An 18,320-nucleotide genomic window follows, 5' to 3' on the forward strand; every position below is an offset into this window, starting at 1 on the left:
TATACACCTACAACCAGATGGAAATTGGTTTATGACATTTTATAGCTTTAGAACATTTCCTGTCTCACCATGACATCACTTTTCCCCAAAGGTGTTAAGGCCTTAGTGTCTAAACCTTCCTCCTGCCCTGGTCTGTCAGGTTAACTTGATCCCCCAGGCTGCCAATGTGAAGGGCGTTAGCCTGATAATGAGACTATAATAGAAAAGCCACTATTTCACACAGAGGGAGGGAGCCCTATAAGGTGCCCCCCCTTTGCCCGGTCGCGGAGCTTCCTCCCAGCCACCCTAAAGGGCAGTTTAAATTTATTTCCTTGACTCTGACTTTGAAAATAACAACAAATGTGACTACATCTTAGCTTTCTTGAGTGTCATTTTCAAACAAGATACTGAAATCCTAGGATTTTAAATCTTACGAGCTATGTATTTAGATGCTTTAAAAAAAAAAACATAAGATGAGAAAGAAATACACCAACAATAACCCAGAGTAAAAACTGCCAGGGTGTTTATGAAGTGTACAGTCCCTAATTATGCAAAGAGTGACACCCTTTCCCCTCGGTAACCCTCCTTAGAAGCTGCCAATACATTAAACAAGAATAGTTTAGCCAATCCATCAACATCGGTTTACAGCCTGCTGCTGGGGACACAAAGAGGTGAGAGATATGGCCATGAGCCCTGGGAGAGTTTGCAGTCTAGTCTGGGAGGGGCTGAAAACAAAGAAAGACACTTTGACTGAAAGGTTCACCAACCAAGGCAGCATGTGCTGGATGCCAGGAGAAAGTGTGCCAGACGTTCTGGGAGAGGCTGCCAGCTGGAGGGTGGGGAGAAGCACTCTTCAGGGAGAATGAGACTTCCCCTGGGTCTTAAGTGATGGACAGAACTTAGGCAAGGGGTGGAGGGGCATTCTGAGTGGGGTGTGTGAAATAAATGTGTATAGCCCATGCAGATGAAAGAATTTAAGCCAGATCCAAACACCCTCTCACTTTTCAAATACAGTTGTAGGGGCACTGGTTCCAGGACCCCCACGGGTACCAAAATCGGAGGATGCTCGAGTCCCTTGTATAAAACGGCATAGTATTGCATGTAACCCATACACATCCTTCCTTATACTTTAAATCATCTCCAGATTACTTATAATGCCTAATACAATGTAAATGGTTGTAAATACTGGCAAATTCAAGTGTTGCTTTTTGGAACTTTCTGGAATTCTTTCTCCCAAATATTTTCCATCAGCGGTTGGTCTGCAGATGCGGAACCACTGATAACACAGATAGTGAGGGTTGACGGCATACAGAGAAAAAAGCCTGCTGCTCAACGGGAAAATTCACAATGAAAACCCTCTCTGCAATAGGGAATCTGTGCCTCCCAAAGTTCAACCAAGGTCGGTCAGGCAGGGATGAATGTCCACTATATTCACTCCAACACAATGCTCCAATGAAAACCCTAATATGCTATCACACACAGCACCAATTTCAATAAAATCATCCCCTGAAATTTAAGTTTTGAAACTAATGGATTTTCTAAGAATGCAACAACATATGCCACAGAGGAAAAATCCTGAGTTAAAAAAACAAGTAGTAGTTTGCAACCCTGGCTTCACATTAGAGGTAGCTGGGGATGTTCAGAAAATACCAATGCTTGTGCCTGTCCTACCAATTACAGCACAACCCCTGGGAGCATCAATATTTAAATTACAAATACCAGCGATTCTACTTCATTCTCTCAACAAATTGTTTCCTGCTGTTATGCCAAACCTCGTTCTAAGGGTCAAAGATAGAAGAGTGGATCAATTAGACTCCCCCCTTCAAAAAAATAGCCTCATAAATTCTACATTGCAGTGGGGTAGAGCAGGCAGGAAAGCAAATTAAGTCAGTCAAATATATAAGTTTAAAAACTGACCCAGTGCTAAGGAGAAAATGAAGCTGAGAAATCTCGAGCTGGAGCAGGGTGGCCCGGAAGACATCACCAAAGGTGACATTTGAATCAAAACATTTGAATCAATGAAGTAGCAACTCAGCTACCTGAAAGAAGAACCCGCCAGGCAGAGGGAATCGCAGGTGCGGCGGCCAGGAGGCAGAAGAGTGCCAGTGTGGCTGGGGCTGAGAGACAGAGCTATAGAGACGGAGTCAGAGGACGGGAAGGGGAGGGCCTGGTAAGTGAAGTAATACGTTCGGCTTTTACTCTGAGTGTGATCCGAAGTTACTGGGAAAGACAGAAGAGAGAAGTGACACGATCTGATTTATATTTTACTAGAATCATTCTGGCTGCTCTGTTGAGAATATGCTACAGCGAGGGGAAGGGAAGAGAAGGCAATCGAGCAATTCCTAAAATAGTCCAAGTGAGAGATGAGGACAACCGGGATGAAGAGAGGCGATGAGCCACGTCAGATTCTGGGTATACACTGAAGAACTAACCAGAGACAAAGCATCTGGAAGGGGCAGGGCTGGGAATCAGGAACTGCGTTTTAGATGTTAAAGCCTGAGATGACCGTGAGCAGAGATGTCAAGGAGAAAACGCTATATGCAATCATGCTGCATGCAGGTGGTACAAGACAGAGATGTGCTGGCGTGAATTCTTGACTTACAGATGGCATTTAAAGCCATGAGAATGACTGACATGACGGATAGTGATCACAGAAAGAAAAGACAAGAAGTGCAAGTAATGAATCCTGGGCTCTCCAGCAGTGAGAGATCCGGGGAAGAGAAGGCAGCCAAGAAAACTGGGAAGAAATGTTGGCTGTTGGGCAAGGAGAAATGTCTGAACAGTATGATGTTCAGAGAGCCAAGGGAAGGATGCAATTCAAGGATAAAGCGGGGATGAACTGTGTGCATCAAATGCTTTGAAGGAGTGTGGAAAAGGCTCAGAGTTGGTCCTTGGATTTAGCAGCAGAGACGTCATGAGTGACCTTGACAGCGTGTGATGTACAGCAAGGTGGTGAATCACTTCTCTAGGAGGTCATGTTCTTGGACATGGCTTAAAACATATTGAATATCTGTCTTCCCTAATAGGATCTAAACATCTAGCACATAGGAGATCTCTATCCAATTTACTGAAGAAATGATTGGGGCTGTACCACTGTATTGTTCATGAAATTATGTAAAATGATCAGTGTGTAAAGTAGAAATCTTCCCACTTGGAAAAATACTGTTGATGGAAAGATAACTCTTAAGACTCTTGTATCAGAAGACACATCTTCCTATGCATCCTAAATTATAACTAGCACTGTTTCAGACTTCCCAGCTGCCCCAATAGATTATAAGTTTCTGAAGGGCAGGACCACTTCAGACTTCAGGGATTTTCATGGGCTAGCTGTAGATATGACCTGAAGTATGTAGTCCAGGTTCTTCTCCCCTCAGACATGCTGGTCTGATACTGGTTTCATTCATTAAAAAAAAAAAACAACTTTTATAAAGGATCTTCGGTGGTCCAGGCACTGCACTGGGTGCTTGAGTCATAGCATCAAACAGGACGTGGTTTCTGCCTGGAAGAACCTTCCAGTCTGGTGTTTCCAGCCCACAGCTGACATCAACTCAAGAAGTGGCTCTGGCTTCACATTAGACAGCAGTAGACATTCCTAACCAAAGCCACAGGTGATGGAACACAACGTGACACCGCCCTGATTCACCCAGGCCTAGATACAGATCTATCAGCAAATATGCCAAGGGGGTCCTTAGCCAGTTCCAAGTCTCCCACAAAAGCAGAGTTCAGGAGGCTTACAATGTTCTTGAAGCAATGTTTTCTCTGTTGTCTCTCCCCATCTCAAAAGATAGTTAAATAATTTGATGGGATTGATAATTCAAGGCAATCTGAATTTTATTTATTTTTATTCCCCATGCATTAAATGTGACGTGCATATATCTTTTCTGTATGTGGTACGTGCTAAATAAATATTAGTTGGTGGGGAAAAAAATTATGGTTTACAGCCGTGAAAACAAAGTACAAACTCTAGGAGAGAACTGAGCATCACTGCTAATGCTACCTCCTTCAATGTTTGTTGAGATTTCAATGGTTTTATGGGAAACTACCTACTTCCTATCTGCAGGACCACCACTGTTAGCAAAGTTTACATGCTGTGTCAAGACGAAGATAGGGAGTAATGGTTGAGAAAGGATTATGAAAAATAGTAAGTTCAACTATCCTAGCATGCAGGTTCCAGCATGGATTTTAACCAGTGGAAATCCAGAAGCACATCATGGTCCAGCAAATGAGAATGGTGGTGGGTGGCGATATTCCACCTGAGAACAGCACACGCAATTCCACCTGGGCTCCCTAGTGACTACCCACCTGCCTGTTAGCAGAAACAATGAGCAGCTCTCCTTTGGCTGACGATAAAAATAAAGGAGACAGCTAATGAGTGACATTTTACATGCACAACCCTCTGGGCAAAGTTCTGGTTACCATAGCAAACCCCATTCATGACAGCAGAGGCAAAGCGCATGACATATCAAATGGCCAGAGTTCTGCTTTCCTACAGGAAAGTAGCTATATTTGCCAGACCCCCTAATCAGCCACTATAATACTTTCTACAAATAAAAGCCCAACACACATTTGTGGGTCTTGGCTATTCTCACAATTACTATTTGCCTGAAAGAGTGGCTTTTTGTCTGATGTTTACTTATCGGGATGCTGATGTAATTCTCAAGATGGAATTTATTTTTAAAAGGAGGTCCAAGGGCAAGGAAGAAAACAAATCGCGGCTTTCTCCTTTTCCCCAGTCTGCAACATTGGCAGAAGTTCCTTTCAGCTCCACATCTGGCAAAAGGCTATCCTTTGGCCTCTTCCATCACTGGCCCAAAGCTGGTGACACAGAAATAGACCAGTCTTTTAGCAAGACCCAATGCAGAGGGTCTGCTATCAACCAATCTAAGAAAGGAGTCCACGTTCTCCTCCTAGGGTTCTATCAACTGGGAGGAGATAGGGAGGCAGGAAAAAAACCAAACTACAGAAAAGTGTTGGCATGTAAGGGAAACCAAGAGGAGAAAGACCTCTGGGCTTCTTATGAATGTGAACAAATCCCTCCGTTGCATTCTCTCCGCAGAGACGATCAGGGTACAACCTGGTCATCTCTGCCATTCCTGTAAGCCTTCAAGGAAGAGGGTTTAAACCATTAAGTCTTCAGATAGATCAGAAAATGTCTTGAGACTAAATGCCCAAGTGGAGAAAAAAAGAAATGAACTTCTTAACGTCTCAAGCTTAAGCCCCAGGGCCAACTTTTCAGGGAAACAGTACACTGAGAATCTGAGTAAGTATATTTCTTCCCTGTGTTGTAACAATCTGTGTCCTGGAGTCATGAGCAGAAGAATTAATTAGTAAACTCAGAGCTCTGTGGGGACCTTCGGGACCCTGGGCACTTCCTCCTTCTCAGAGACTCTATGGAATAACCGTTAAGAACACAGGCTTAGGAGACAGAGATCTGGGTTCAAATTCTTGCTCCAACTCTTAATAGATGTGCAACCTCAGGCCAGCAATTTAAACTATTTGAGCCTACTTCTCACTTGAAAGACGAGGATAACTGAGATCAGCGCCGGAAGGTGATAAGTGCTCTATTTGTTCAACAGCTATTCATTGGGTTCCTGCTGTATACTAGGCACTGTTGTCAGCACTGGAGATACAGTAAACAAGACAAGGTCCCTGCTTTAATGGAGCTGGCATTCCAACAGGTGAGACAAACAATAAGCAAATGAATCACAACTTGATCTCAAATGGATCAAGAGTACCACAATTGAACACATGGGGTGACCATTTTAGATTATATGGTATTGGAGAAGATGGTCTATGAAGATTTGGAGGAAGAAGCTTCCAGGAACAGGTCAAGCCTTCCTCTGGGACAGAGCTTGGTATGTTCCAGAAAGGACAGTGCGCCTGGGCACAGAGAGTGAGGCCAATGAGTGGGAACAGAGGAAATCACCCAAGAGGGGCCTGAAACATATTCAAGTGGCAATGAGAAACCCCCGGGTTTAAGCTGCAGAGTGACAGGACTTGATTTGTGTTTTCAAAAGACACCTCTGGCTGCTCTGAGGAGAAAGAACTAGAGGTCAAGGGTACTCTGGGGAGGCCCAGTTAGAGGACCAGTGCAGTAGGGGTCCGGGGACAAGTGTGGCAACTTCCACCAGGCGGCTGCCATGGAGTGGGGAGAAGGAGGTGGACACCGCAGGAAGGGCCAACAGGACTTACAGGCTCACTGCTGAGGGTGAGGAAAAGAGAAGAATAAAGGGTGGTTTCTAGGTTTGAGGAATGAGTCTTGAGGGGGATGGTGGTGCTACTGAGATGGGAGGAGGAGAAGGAAAGAGCAAGCCTGTGGGAAAAATATCCAGGCTTCCATCTGGATGGTGCTGGGTCTCAGGCATCCATTCTGCAGCCATGTGGAGATGTCAAGTTGGCAGCGGGACAAGTAAGTCTGGAACTCAGTGAGAACCAAGACACAGACTGGGAGGCAGCATCACACTGATGGCAGAGGAGGTCTCCCCAGGAGGGAGAATAGCTGGAGAAAAGGATCCAAGGTCAAATCCTGGGGCAACATCATTCAACAATGAATATTAGTTGATGTTGGTACAATTTTTCAGTAGACTGAAACAGGAGAGTGTTGGCCAGTAACTGTTACCAGCATCTTTTTATCCATCTCTCTACCCACCCATCCTGCCATCCATTCATACCACAGTCAGAGCACATTTACGAGAGGTAGTAGGGACTACAGATGGTCCCTGACTTACAAAGTTTCGACTTAATGGTTTGCCAACTTCACCATGGTACCAAAGTGATACACGCTCAGTAGAAACTATCCTTCTAATTTTCTTTTCTCATTTTGAATTAGTTCTGCTTTATTAACTGTTTGTAAGGATCAGAACTTATAAACAGCAATTTACTTAACAAGTCAAGTTGAGAACCTGCACTGAATTTTGGATTTTGATCTTTTCCTGGGCTAGCGATAGGCAGTTACGATGCATTGTCTTCAGAGCCTGGGCAGCAGTGGTGAGCTGCACCTCCAGTCAGGTCCACCATCATGGGGGTAAACAACCCTACGCTTACAACCTCTCTGCACCCACACAATCACTCTGTTTTTCATTTTCAGTACAGTATTCAGTACGCTACATGAGATGTTAACACGTTTTAACAAAATAGGCTTTGTGTTGGATGATTCTGCCTGATGTAAGCGTTCTGAGCACATTTGAGGTAGGCTAGGCTAAGCTGTGAGGTTCGGTAGGTTGGGTGTATTAAATGCATTTTTGATTTAGGATATTTGCAATTTACGGTGAATATTATTATGATGGGTTTATTGTAATTGGTAACCACACTGCAAGTCGAGGAAGATCTGCAGTTCAAGGACACGAGCTCTGGAGCCAGGCTGCTCCACTTAAATCCCAGTTCCACAACCCCCTGTAACCTTGGAGAATTTGCTTAAACACGATGCATCCCCATCGCTCCATCTGCAAAAAGGTATATACTGGGTTAAACAGTGGCTTCGAAATAGATACGTTCACATCCTGGTACCTGTGAAGATCACCTTATTTGCGGATGTAATGAAATTAAGGATCTTGAGATGAGATCATCCTGAATTATCCGGGTGGCCCAAAATCCAATGACAATGTCCTTAGAACACACACATGGAATAGAGACTTGCAGACATAAGAGAAGACACGAGCACACAGAAGAGGCTGTGATGTGGAGACAGAGATGGGAGTGAAACTGCCACAGGAGTGGTGACAGTCACCAGGCAGCTGGAAGAGGCAAGGAAGGCTTCTTCCCAAGAGACTCCAGAGAGAGCAGGGCCCCGCTGACACCCAGTTTCAGACTTCTCACCTCCAGAACCATGAGAGAATAAATTTTGTTCTAAGCCACCAAGTTTGTCATCATTTCTCACAGCAGCCATGCTGCTGGAAACAAACACAGGGGTCATAACAGCATGGACCTCACTGGAGGGTGATGAGAATTCAATGAGTTAATATGGGTGAAGTATCTAGAACAGTGCCTGCCAAATAGGGAGCATTGGACCTGTTTTCATTTTTACCCCCAGCCTGAACACTGCTGGGCCCTGAAGAGTTGGGGGAAATGGCTGGTCAGCTTCAGAGACCCGCAAGAGAAAGACAGTGCCCAGGGCGCTGAGCAGGTGAGGGACCGGAGGGTGGGACTGGTGCTCAGGTGCCATGTGTGATCCCAGGTACCAGACACTGCTGAGCGCTGCTCCCCAGGGTCAGCAGTAAAGAAGTCCATACGCCTCACATCTGCTCAGATTTTCAAAGACGAGTAGGCAGTCCAGCGAGGGGTTAATGCAGTCCTTTCTGGTACCTTCCTGCCCTCGCGCCATCCCACCGCCTGCTCTCTCATGAGAACCCATGCTGATGAGGACACTCGGAGCACATTTTCTGGGGACAGCTGTCTCTTCTTTTAGCCTAATGATGCTGGGAATAACGGTGACCAGGATGGGGTAGGGGCGGAGAGTTGGCAGTGGAAAACTGTGGAGGAAAGCGATGTCACATGTGTACGCTGAGTGATTTTTGTAATAATATTTGCATGGCTGCTTTAGCCTTAGAAGGTAATTTTCTTCACCAAGAGACCCATAGAGCTCGCTCCAGTTTTACCTAAATCTCTCTAAAATACACTGTGCCCAAAAGGTGGTGGGGGTGGGGAATGCAACTGAAACACAGCTTAAATCAGACATTCGATAAATGTCTATTGGCCAACACAGAAAGCCATCAAGTTTACTGACATCTTGCTTTATTAATATTGGCTCCATTCTCATCTTCATCCGCGGAAGAAATGTTCAAACATTAGAAGAGACTCTGCGATTATATTTGATCACCTGTGTGCAAATATAAATAGTGTCTGAACCACTTCATATTCTTCAGGGGTGAGGGCATTGCTGGGGTTTCAAACTTGTTTACACCAACCCAAGAGAGCACGGCTAACAGAGAGAGGGGCTTGTAGAATACTGAAATTCTAATACCATCCCAGGATGCACAAACAGGACAGGTAAGTTCACACTAGAAGCCATCTGCAGAGCGCTGGCCTCTAGTGAAAGGGACAAAAGAGCCAGTGTTCAGTCCATCTTCCCCGACCAGGTACCCCAAGATCTCGTTAGGAGCGATGGTAGCCAGACAGGGCCCCAGGGGAGCAAGTCTCCCAAGCTCTGCCTCCCCTCCCACTACCTTCCTCGAATGCCCGGAGGCCTCCCCCATGAGGCAGCCTAGTCCCCGCCACCTTCTACTGAGAACATCATGATCCAAAATCACCCTCTCTCCCAGCCTCCTCCCAGCACAACTTGTATTCCCTCAGTGGGCAGGTCTCGGCTGGGATTCCACAGCACTGAGGTATAGTAGGAAACCCACTCTGCACTGCATCCGTGCATATTGATTTTTAGCAAAGCAGGATGATCACCCTTCAGAGGCCAGGACGACAGAGTGTGTGTGTGTGTGTGTGTGTGTGTGTGTGTTTGTGTGAACTCGGACGAGTCAGTGGAGGTAGCAGAGTCAGTCAAAGTCAAGCGCAGGCAAAGCCGAGTGCTGGTGGTGGCAGGTGTTAAGAAAGAGGAGACCATGAGTGGCTCAGTCCAGATTCATTTCCACTCCTGCCAAAACCCTCAGAGGACTCAGTCTGGAACATCGTTTATTAAGGGCCACATACACCATGAAAGCCCCTCCTCGGAGGCTGTTCAAACACCACAGATCCATTCTGGAACGCGCTAAATTTACTTCAACCTGAAGGCAGAGGATTGGATTATGCTTCTTCAGGGATTTGCAAATCCTTCAGAGTATGTGAATTTTTTTTTTAAATCCTCCTGTGGATAGCTAGACATTTCAGGCTGCTTAAGGCAACAAAACTTCCCCTATCTCCTTGCTATTATTTCCTCTAAAGCTGTAAAATCAGTGTGGGCAAAATTAGTCCTCTTTGCTGCAAAGTTAGTTCCCCAAATCCTGCTTCTCCAAAACCCTTTCACGTGTCCTAGAGTGCTTGATGAGCCGCAGAAACACTTGAAAACGTAAAAACAAGTAATCCAAGAATAACCTAATCAGCCAGATGTTCAGTGCTCTCTGGTTTCATTAGACTGCTTCATAAAAAGAGTTAATTCTTAAGTTTCTGATTTTCTGCAAGTTAACAGCCCAGTCGCTGTTCATGCAATGTAGGTAATGTAGGCACCCCAAGCCAGCAGCTCTCAGAATGGGGGCTGTTTCCGGGCCCCTTTAAGAGTGTGGGGTGGGGTAGGGGGTAGACGCTATTGGCATCGGAGAGAGGCCACAACTGGGGGGCAGGCCTCCTCCAGGAGCTGAATAGACTTGAAAGACACACATCTTCTCCACACTCTTAGTGCCTTAACAAGCCATCTCTCGGCTGGGCTGCCTTATCAGACCACAAAGGGCCTCTTCAGCTATTGAGTTTTCAAACCGTAAATGCTCCCAGTGTTTTCTTGGACACACTTGTAAATAGAATGAATGCTGAGCTCTTTAGATCACAGGCAATTCAGATCTGAATCAGGTGCTCTACCTGGTTTCCAATCCTGTCTGCCCAAAGCGCAGAAACCAGAGACGTGGATTCTCTCCCAAGTCCATCTTTTTTCCATTTCTCAGTATGGATGTTGTAAGATCAAGGATTGAATTTTTTAAAATGTCATAAAGGTATCTATCATTTTATATGTAACCTATGCATAAGATCAAAGGGCATCATATCTAGACCGAGACCACCCAGGTGGAAAAATAAATCAAGAATAATCAGAGAATGTATTTTTATACTTTTCTTTCCTTAAAAAACAATCCTGCACATTTTCCCCAAATATTTCATTTGTCACACAGCTACTAAGTCTTTACAAAATCAAGTTAAGCGCTGCTTTTCCTCCCCTCTTTATGAATAAATGAGAATATTTATCTAATCTTTCTAAGTATAAGGACAGATCCATTAATAAAACCAAAGAGGTACACAGGTTTTTTCACGCATCCTCATCCACCTGCAGCCTGCGCAGCTGCCACTGAGACAACAGTGCCTGGATCAAGCAACTGTAGACTGTGACTCCAGCTCCAACTGAACTGGAATGAGGTGAGCACTTTGCTTTCCTGGGCCTCAGCTTCCTGGAATGCAGGAGTTAGCAAGTCTGAACGTCATCCCTTCCAAAAACCACTGAGGAGAGGGAAGACTATCCAGGGTCTCCCTGCTTTGAGACCTGGCAACTTGACCTTTGCAGAAGAGAGGGCCAGGATACATCTCCCATCCAAAGCTGAGAGAAAGCTGCAGTCGGGTCTACTGAAAAGTCCCGCCTTCTACATTCAACTGGGCTGTCACTGACTTTGGCAGGGGTTTATTCATGTCTTAGCACGCTGTCAGAGGAGCCACTATGTACCAGATGCTGTCACGGAGACACATACATATCTCAGTACCTCTTTTTACTCCTCCTAAGAATAATCCTGTGAAGGAGCTATTCTACCAGTTTTGCACACAGGGAAACTGAGCTCCCAAATTTTGAATGATGTGGCCAGTGAGACGTTCTCTGCACTGAGAGGATTCCGGCCAAAGTCTCCAACCTCAATTCCACAATCCTTCCTTTCCCTCTTGGCTGCCCCAGCCGGTGCCGGGAGCCAGGTTCACCCTCCCCCAGTGGGCAGCAGCCCTCCAGCCTGTCCCCTCAAGCTCCTAGCACCCCGCGGTGCCCTCCTGCTTTCGGCAGGCTACCCTCCTGTTTACCAAGACCAAAACCTCCCTCCGCTGCCAGTTCTCTTCAGCACCTCGCCCCACCTCTGCTCCCCTCCTACCTTTCAAGGAAGCCAGACGCCCGCTTTCTTCTTTCCCTGCACCTGCTCTAGTTCATCTCTGGTCTCTTCCTTCCCAAATACTCCTTATCTTGTCTCTGTTCTCTCCCACTTCTCTTCTGTTTACTAAACATGCCTGGGAGGGGGAATTGGGGAAATCTGAATACACCTTCCCACAGTGCTACCACCTCTTCAAACTACTCTCCTACTATTTTTAACTGGCTGGCTTCTGGATCCGGTGTGTACGCCCCCTCCCACTGCCTGGGCAGTTGCTCTCGCCTTGGTCCCTGGCAACTTGGCTGCCATGACCATCCTTTACAGACAATGCTCTCTGCCTTTCCCATCCTCCTCCTCCTGGGATGCTGGCCCTTCTCAGACACTCCTGCCTGCACCTGTCCGCCCACCTTCCTCAGGGGCCTGCCTGCCTCACAATCTACTTGGTAGTATGGATAAACTTTGAGGGCACAAGAAAGAGGTTAAAAACTGTTGCATCTACAAGCCTGCCCTGTTAAAAGAGATTCCGCCTCTCCTCAGGTTTGGTCCTGACCTTGTGGGGGCCTGTCTTCTTTGGGATGCTTCCCCTTGTGGGTGGTGCAGAAGGAGGGACGTGGGGCCACCTACCAGCAGGAACAGCCCCTCCCACCATAGTCTGTGTCACTTAGGCCCACGTGGTCGAGGCCAGGGGAGAAAGCACAGCTCTGTGTGACCTCGTCCAGCCACCAGCTCAGCAACTTCCGATTCAGGATTGGGACAACCCGAGGCAGGACCATTAGCTGGTGCAAAGGAGTTGGGGGTGTCTGAAGTGTGGCCTCTGACTCCCTCCCTGTCTCACTTGAGGAAGTTGGGGAGTGATGGGTCAAAGCCTTATCTGGGCATGAATAAGATAAGGTCATAAAGAGACAGGCCCAGAGCAGCATGCTGAGTGTGTGCAAATGGGGCTCTGTAGGGCAACAGCCCAAGGGTAGGACTGCCTTACATCTCCTGGGAGAGAGAGGGGCAGAGAGTTCACGGATGAGGAGGCCTTGAGCTGGATCTTGAAGAATAAAGAACAGTTCATCAGGAGGACCCAGGCAGAAAGATATTCCAGGACCTCGCCCTTCCCATCACCACCCCAGAAAACGAGCACTGGAGAGGCTGAGACTAACACAGGTCGGGAGCACTACAGCTCGTGTGTGTGTGTGTGCGCGCGTGTGTGCGTGTGCATGTGTGTGTGTTAGGGGATATGACAGAAAAGAAGTCTGAAGAGGCATAGAGGATTTGGAATTTATCCCACAGACCCTGGGAGCCACTGACAGGTTTTACAAGGACAGACAGTCAGTAGACCCTGGTGACTGATTAGATGTGGAAGAAGTCAAGGAGCAATCTGAAAGGATTTCTCCAGGTTTCTGGTTCATTGAATGTTCAAATTCCAGACTCCCTATTTCAGCCAACTGTGTACTCATGCTCCACACCTGTAGGTGACCTTTGATTGTCCCTCACTCTGAGTCTAAGCAACGCCCAGACTTCAAGTCCATGTCTGATGAGCCTTTCCTTTCTTCCTAGGCTGTGGCCACCCACCAGCTCAGACCTCCATTACGTCCCTGCCACCCACCTTATTACCATAACCTCACCAGGCTCCCCACCTCCCATGTCTCCCTACTCCCAGTTCTTCCTGCAAGAGGTCAGACTAGTCATCTGAAAGCACAGAGCCAACCACGACAATCCCCTGATCAGCAACCCCTACCAGCAGCAGAACTACGTTCCTCCAGGTCCTCGCTCAGCCTCTTCTTCCCTCAGACCCCTAAGAGTCACAAACCTACCTTAGCATCAACCTCGCAGCACGCATCTTTTCTCCAGCTTCTCTTCCAAGAAGCCTTTCAGACCCCCTCAATCAAAAGTGGCTTCTTTCTCCTCCATACTCCCAAAATGTTATATTTAGGTACAGTACCTCTTCAGGTACTGTATTCATTAAATCATCTCTTTAGCCAATAAATCTAGGGTGCGGATACATGCCATGTGGGCACTGGTTTGCATCCTAGCTCCCAGTATATGTATCTCACTTCTCCTGATAGACTGGAACTCTGACAGCAAGGAGGGAGCCTCTCTCGCTTATGCACATCCCCAGGAACCCCTAAGCCCCTGTGCACAGCAAACCACAGGTACTCCAAAAATGGTTGAAATGAATAGAGAACTGATAAGTTTCCTTAAATAGTAAACTGCCTTAAGTGCATGCAAAATCAATTTCAATGATAGAGAGTTAAAGTAGAATTCAGTATTTTTCCAGGAGTGTATTAACTATGTCAAGGGAGGTGCATTTGTATACTTTACCTGGTTCTGATTCTTCTTCTCCCAAAATCTGCCATCCTCCTGCTGCCACATCTGCCTCTACCCCCCAACCACTAGGTGGTTATTAGCGGAGCAGCGCTTCTTGACTCATTCTAATAATGGAAGAAGGAATTGATGAAGCTAGAACTACCACCTACAGCCAGGGATATGTTCTGGGATATTCTATTCTGTCCCCAAAAACAGCCATCCCATAGCACATCTGCCAACCTGTTCCTACTTGGCCTCCACTCAGAAGTCACAGACCAGAAAAGCTGGCCAATAGCAGTACAAGGACCTTAGAGCTCCAGTTCAGAGCAGACTGAGTTGGGAAGGACTAGCAGCTCTGAAAGTCTGGGGCAGGGGGCCAGGGGCCATGGCCCTCAGTAAAAGCAGATCCAGAGTATTACTCTGCAGACACACTCAGCATCTACCTCCACCATGATTCGTCAAGGCAAACACATCCACCAAAGCACCCTACCTCTGTGGGAGGCAAGAGGTGGAGCCAGCTGCAGGAGACAGAGGCAGCTCCTTCCCCCAACACTCCTCCACCTCCAGTCCCAGCACAAGTCTGCAGCTCTGGAATGCCCTCGTGCCTGCCATTCCAGTCTCTGCGACCAGCCTGTGCCAGACCTTGTCCTCTTCATACTCCAGTGTCCCTTATCAAGGTCTCGCACGGATCAGGGCTGCCGAGGACAGGCTTCTGGCAAACTCCAGCCAGGGACCCTGGACCCTCCCCCTACTCAATTCAGCATTGCAGGAAGACAAGCAGCCCAAAGACCTAAAACGTCAATGCAAACCCTAGAGAGCCAGGGAGGGAGAAACGAAGAAAAGGCCGGGTTTGGGGAGGAACTCGACTTCAGAGGGAGAGAAGGGAGAGCTGGATTTCCCCATCCATACGTTCCCTATCTCCCTGGCAGACGCCAATAATTTCACCGAAGATGACCTGGCTCTGTGCGCCTGCCCTCGCCCGGCGCGTCTCTTTCCCTGGCAGGAAGAGGGTAAGAGACGAGGAAGGGCAAGAGATGAGAAAGCGCGGGAGGATGGATCCCAAGGCGTACCTGAGGCCAGAGCACCTGGGCACCTCCGCCCTGAAGGAGGGGATCAGGACACGGTCCAGGGACGGGGATCCTGGTCGCGCGCCAGGCAGGGGCTTCAGGCCCTTTGCTGAGTGTGCCCAGCCGTGCGTCTCGGGTTGTCCCGCTGTCCCTGGCCGATTCTGCCGGGCCCTCTTTCCGCGGCCGCGTCCTCCCCGCCCCCGGCCGGATGCAAGGGGAGTTTGCGCCGCCCAACGTGAGACCGGGGTTCGGCGCCCTGCTCACAGCCTTGCCGGGGCTGAGATTCCTGCACCCGGATTTGTCACTAAACTTTCCAGGGCGCACGCGGTTTCGGGGGTGCCAAACCTCCCCCTGAGGCCCCCACCCATCCGAAATCCCACGTCTCAGCCGCAGCGGGACCGTCGCTTCACCTGCACGCGGCTCGGCGGAGGCTCCGGCTGCTCCTCGCGTCCGGACCCAGGCGCCGCCCGGCGGGTCCCCGTGCCGCTGCCGCCGCAGCTGCCACCGCCAGTGCCACCGCCGCGCCTGCCCGGAGCTGCAGCGCCGCGGTTCTCCCGCAGCCGCGGGAGGAGAAATCCCAAGCGCCCACGGCCCGGCGGGTCCCCGCAGCCGCCACCAACCGCGTCTCTCTGCCTGGGGCCGCACGGACCGGCGCCGGGAGTCCACTCCTCGCCCGGCTCTCCCAGCTGCGCGGCGCTGGGGATCCACCGAGCCTCCAGGATGGGCGGGGATTCCCTGCCTCTGGTAGATTCGAGGGGCGGGAACTCCCTTCCTGGAGTGACAGGAACGGGAGGCGGGGATTCCCCGCAGGAACGACAAGGTGGGCGGGGATTCCCCCGAGCAAGGCACACAGCGGGCAGAGAGTCCCTACGGGCCAACCCGGAGTCCTGGGGCGCTGGCTTCAGAAACCTGGGGATCCTGGGAGGAAAGGATCCAGAGAGATGGCAGCTCAGAATTTCCAGATAGCGGGGCTTGGGGCGCCATCTAGGTGGAAGAGAGTGAGCTAGAGGACTGGAAGTTGCCTTTGCATAGCATTTTACAGAGCATCGAGAAAAATGTCAGTTGCCTTATAATACAAGAATGGGGCGGAGAGGCCAAAGGAGATGGGGGAGATGGGGGAGGAGGAAGCCACCCCAAGCCACCCTTGGCCTCTGGTCTTTGGGATATCAAAGTTAATTTGACACTGGTATGAGAAATTAGAGAATTTCGATAATTTCGGGGAACCTCTTGGCACCTCAGAGCTGCTTAATCCTCCGGTTAAGCCCCTCAGAGAAATCCTCAAAGTCCCGTGGCCCCGGGGTGGTGCTTTTGGTCCTTGTGAGAACTAGCCAAGAGCTGCTCCTGCTGAGTGGACTGTGACAGCTAATGCCAGTCGCCCTTGGCCCTGTTCCAGGTCACTCGAGGAACAGAAGCCTCTGGCTTTTCAGATTCCTCATTCCCGAGGATTTTCAGGACGGCCTTCAAATATTTTGGGGTTTTTTTTTTCTGTCATCCTTGTCATTCTGCCTACCACAGGGAGAGGACGATAAGAACATAATAGGGAGACTGCACAGCTCTGCAAATTAAGCTCCCTTAAGAGGAAAAAGCTGGTCTTTTCCAAGTGCTAGCAGATAAGAGTAAAAAACATGAAAAATTACCAAACCTGGGATAATGAATAGTTGAATAATGCTTTTGACATTTTCTGCAGAGCAGTAATTGGAAATCTTTGCTTTGGGGGGATGGAGATGGGATAGGGCAGGGCTCCACTGCAGCTTTGCCCAGCAAGGCAATAAGCTCTGGTCTCTTGGAAGAGCAGACAGACATAAATCACCTGCACAGATTCAGCAGAGCTGTCCCACAGCATCAGAGGCCAGGGTGGTGGTCCCAAGGCATTCAAGATGATATTTTCACAGGGGTGGGGAAGTACTTGAATTCAGCTGTTCTTCAGCTTTTTAATTACCAGATCACTGAGATCAATGTCTGCACACATCCAACAAGCTATACAAACTTAGGCACCCAGAGTTTCTCTTCCTATCCATAAAGAGGAAAAAATACCTTTCAGGCAGGAGTGTTGCTAGGATTGGCAGTAACAGAACTACTAGCACAGCACTTAGGAGGTGCTCGACGAAATGGCAGCTACTACCTAGAAACGTAGCACTGGAACACCACAAAAATCCTTCTTGAATCAAACAGGACTGGTGATTCACAGTTCCAGTCCCATATTCCACCATTCTCTTCCAATCACACAAGCCATGACGAGGCAATGCATGTCTCCTTTGCCCCTGTACCCAGCACCTGCCTCCTTTAGCACCCACTGAAAATTTGCTGAGTAAATGAATGTGGAAATAAATTTATGATTCAAACCATAAGCACTGCTGTTTCTTACTCAACCCATTCCCACCCCTTTCTTCCAGCCATGCACTCCTCACCTGTGAATTTTGTTTCCTCTGCCAAAGTGACACGCCCATCCTCCTGTGTCTGCTGAAATCCCAAATGGTCAAGTGTCACCTCTTCAGGGCAGGATTCTCTGATCACTGGCACCAACATCAGGATATCTCTCCTCCATTAATCATTGAAATGGGAGCACTTTCTGCAAGTTGCTAATATAACCTTTGTCAGGTTGCATTAAATTGTGGAAATCACACCTCTCACACATTTCCAGCTTGTGAGTTCCTGGAGGTAGAGAACGTAGATCTTATTATTTGTGTTCCCAACACCTAGCACGGCATAGTGTCCGACTCAATAGATATTTGATGAATTAAAATGAGTTGTTATATATATAGATATACATGATAAGATATGCATATTATACGTAGGCACAAATAGTACATATGCATATGTAATATTTTATCATCTCTTGCCTTCAGATGTGGCTCTGCTGACCAACTTAAAATACATACTTCTAGTTTCAATCACTTTTCACCTGATATTTTCCAGATAGTTTTTGGCAAGTTCTTGTTTGCTAATAATAGCTCACCTCTCAAGGGGTCAATCAAATGGATGGAAATTTTGTTTTGCCCTTGCAGACTTGCCAATTTGGAAAGCTCACAGCAGAGGGCATTTATTTTCCAGTGTTTGGAGATCAAAAAGTAAATTCTTTCTGCCCCCTTGTTAAATATTTAGTCACAGATTAGTACTTCTACCCAAGGTGCCATTTTAACGTATTGCTCATTACATACATGATATGGAGGAGGAGGTGGGATATAGAAAATCTAAGTTTGAGTTAGGGACAAAGATTAAAATAATGAACCAAGGG

At 47.9% G+C, this 18,320-nt stretch overlaps 1 protein-coding gene across 2 annotated transcripts in view; it reads right to left on the reverse strand.

The window, feature by feature from the left end:
- PDZD2 (PDZ domain containing 2) overlaps positions 1–18,320 on the reverse strand; it is a 396,035-nt gene that overhangs the window by 324,883 nt on the left and 52,832 nt on the right. The window contains exon 7 of one of the 2 annotated variants that reach the window (XM_072958814.1): positions 17,494–17,737. The gene's annotated coding sequence lies outside the window, so the exon portion shown is untranslated. Of the gene's footprint in view, positions 1–15,495; positions 15,793–17,493; positions 17,738–18,320 lie in introns of those variants that run through there. The other variant, XM_031676863.2, reaches the window with a different exon arrangement.

This window comes from Vicugna pacos, chromosome 3, assembly GCF_048564905.1.
Source record: "Vicugna pacos chromosome 3, VicPac4, whole genome shotgun sequence".
In the NCBI taxonomy this organism is placed as follows: domain Eukaryota; kingdom Metazoa; phylum Chordata; class Mammalia; order Artiodactyla; family Camelidae; genus Vicugna; species Vicugna pacos.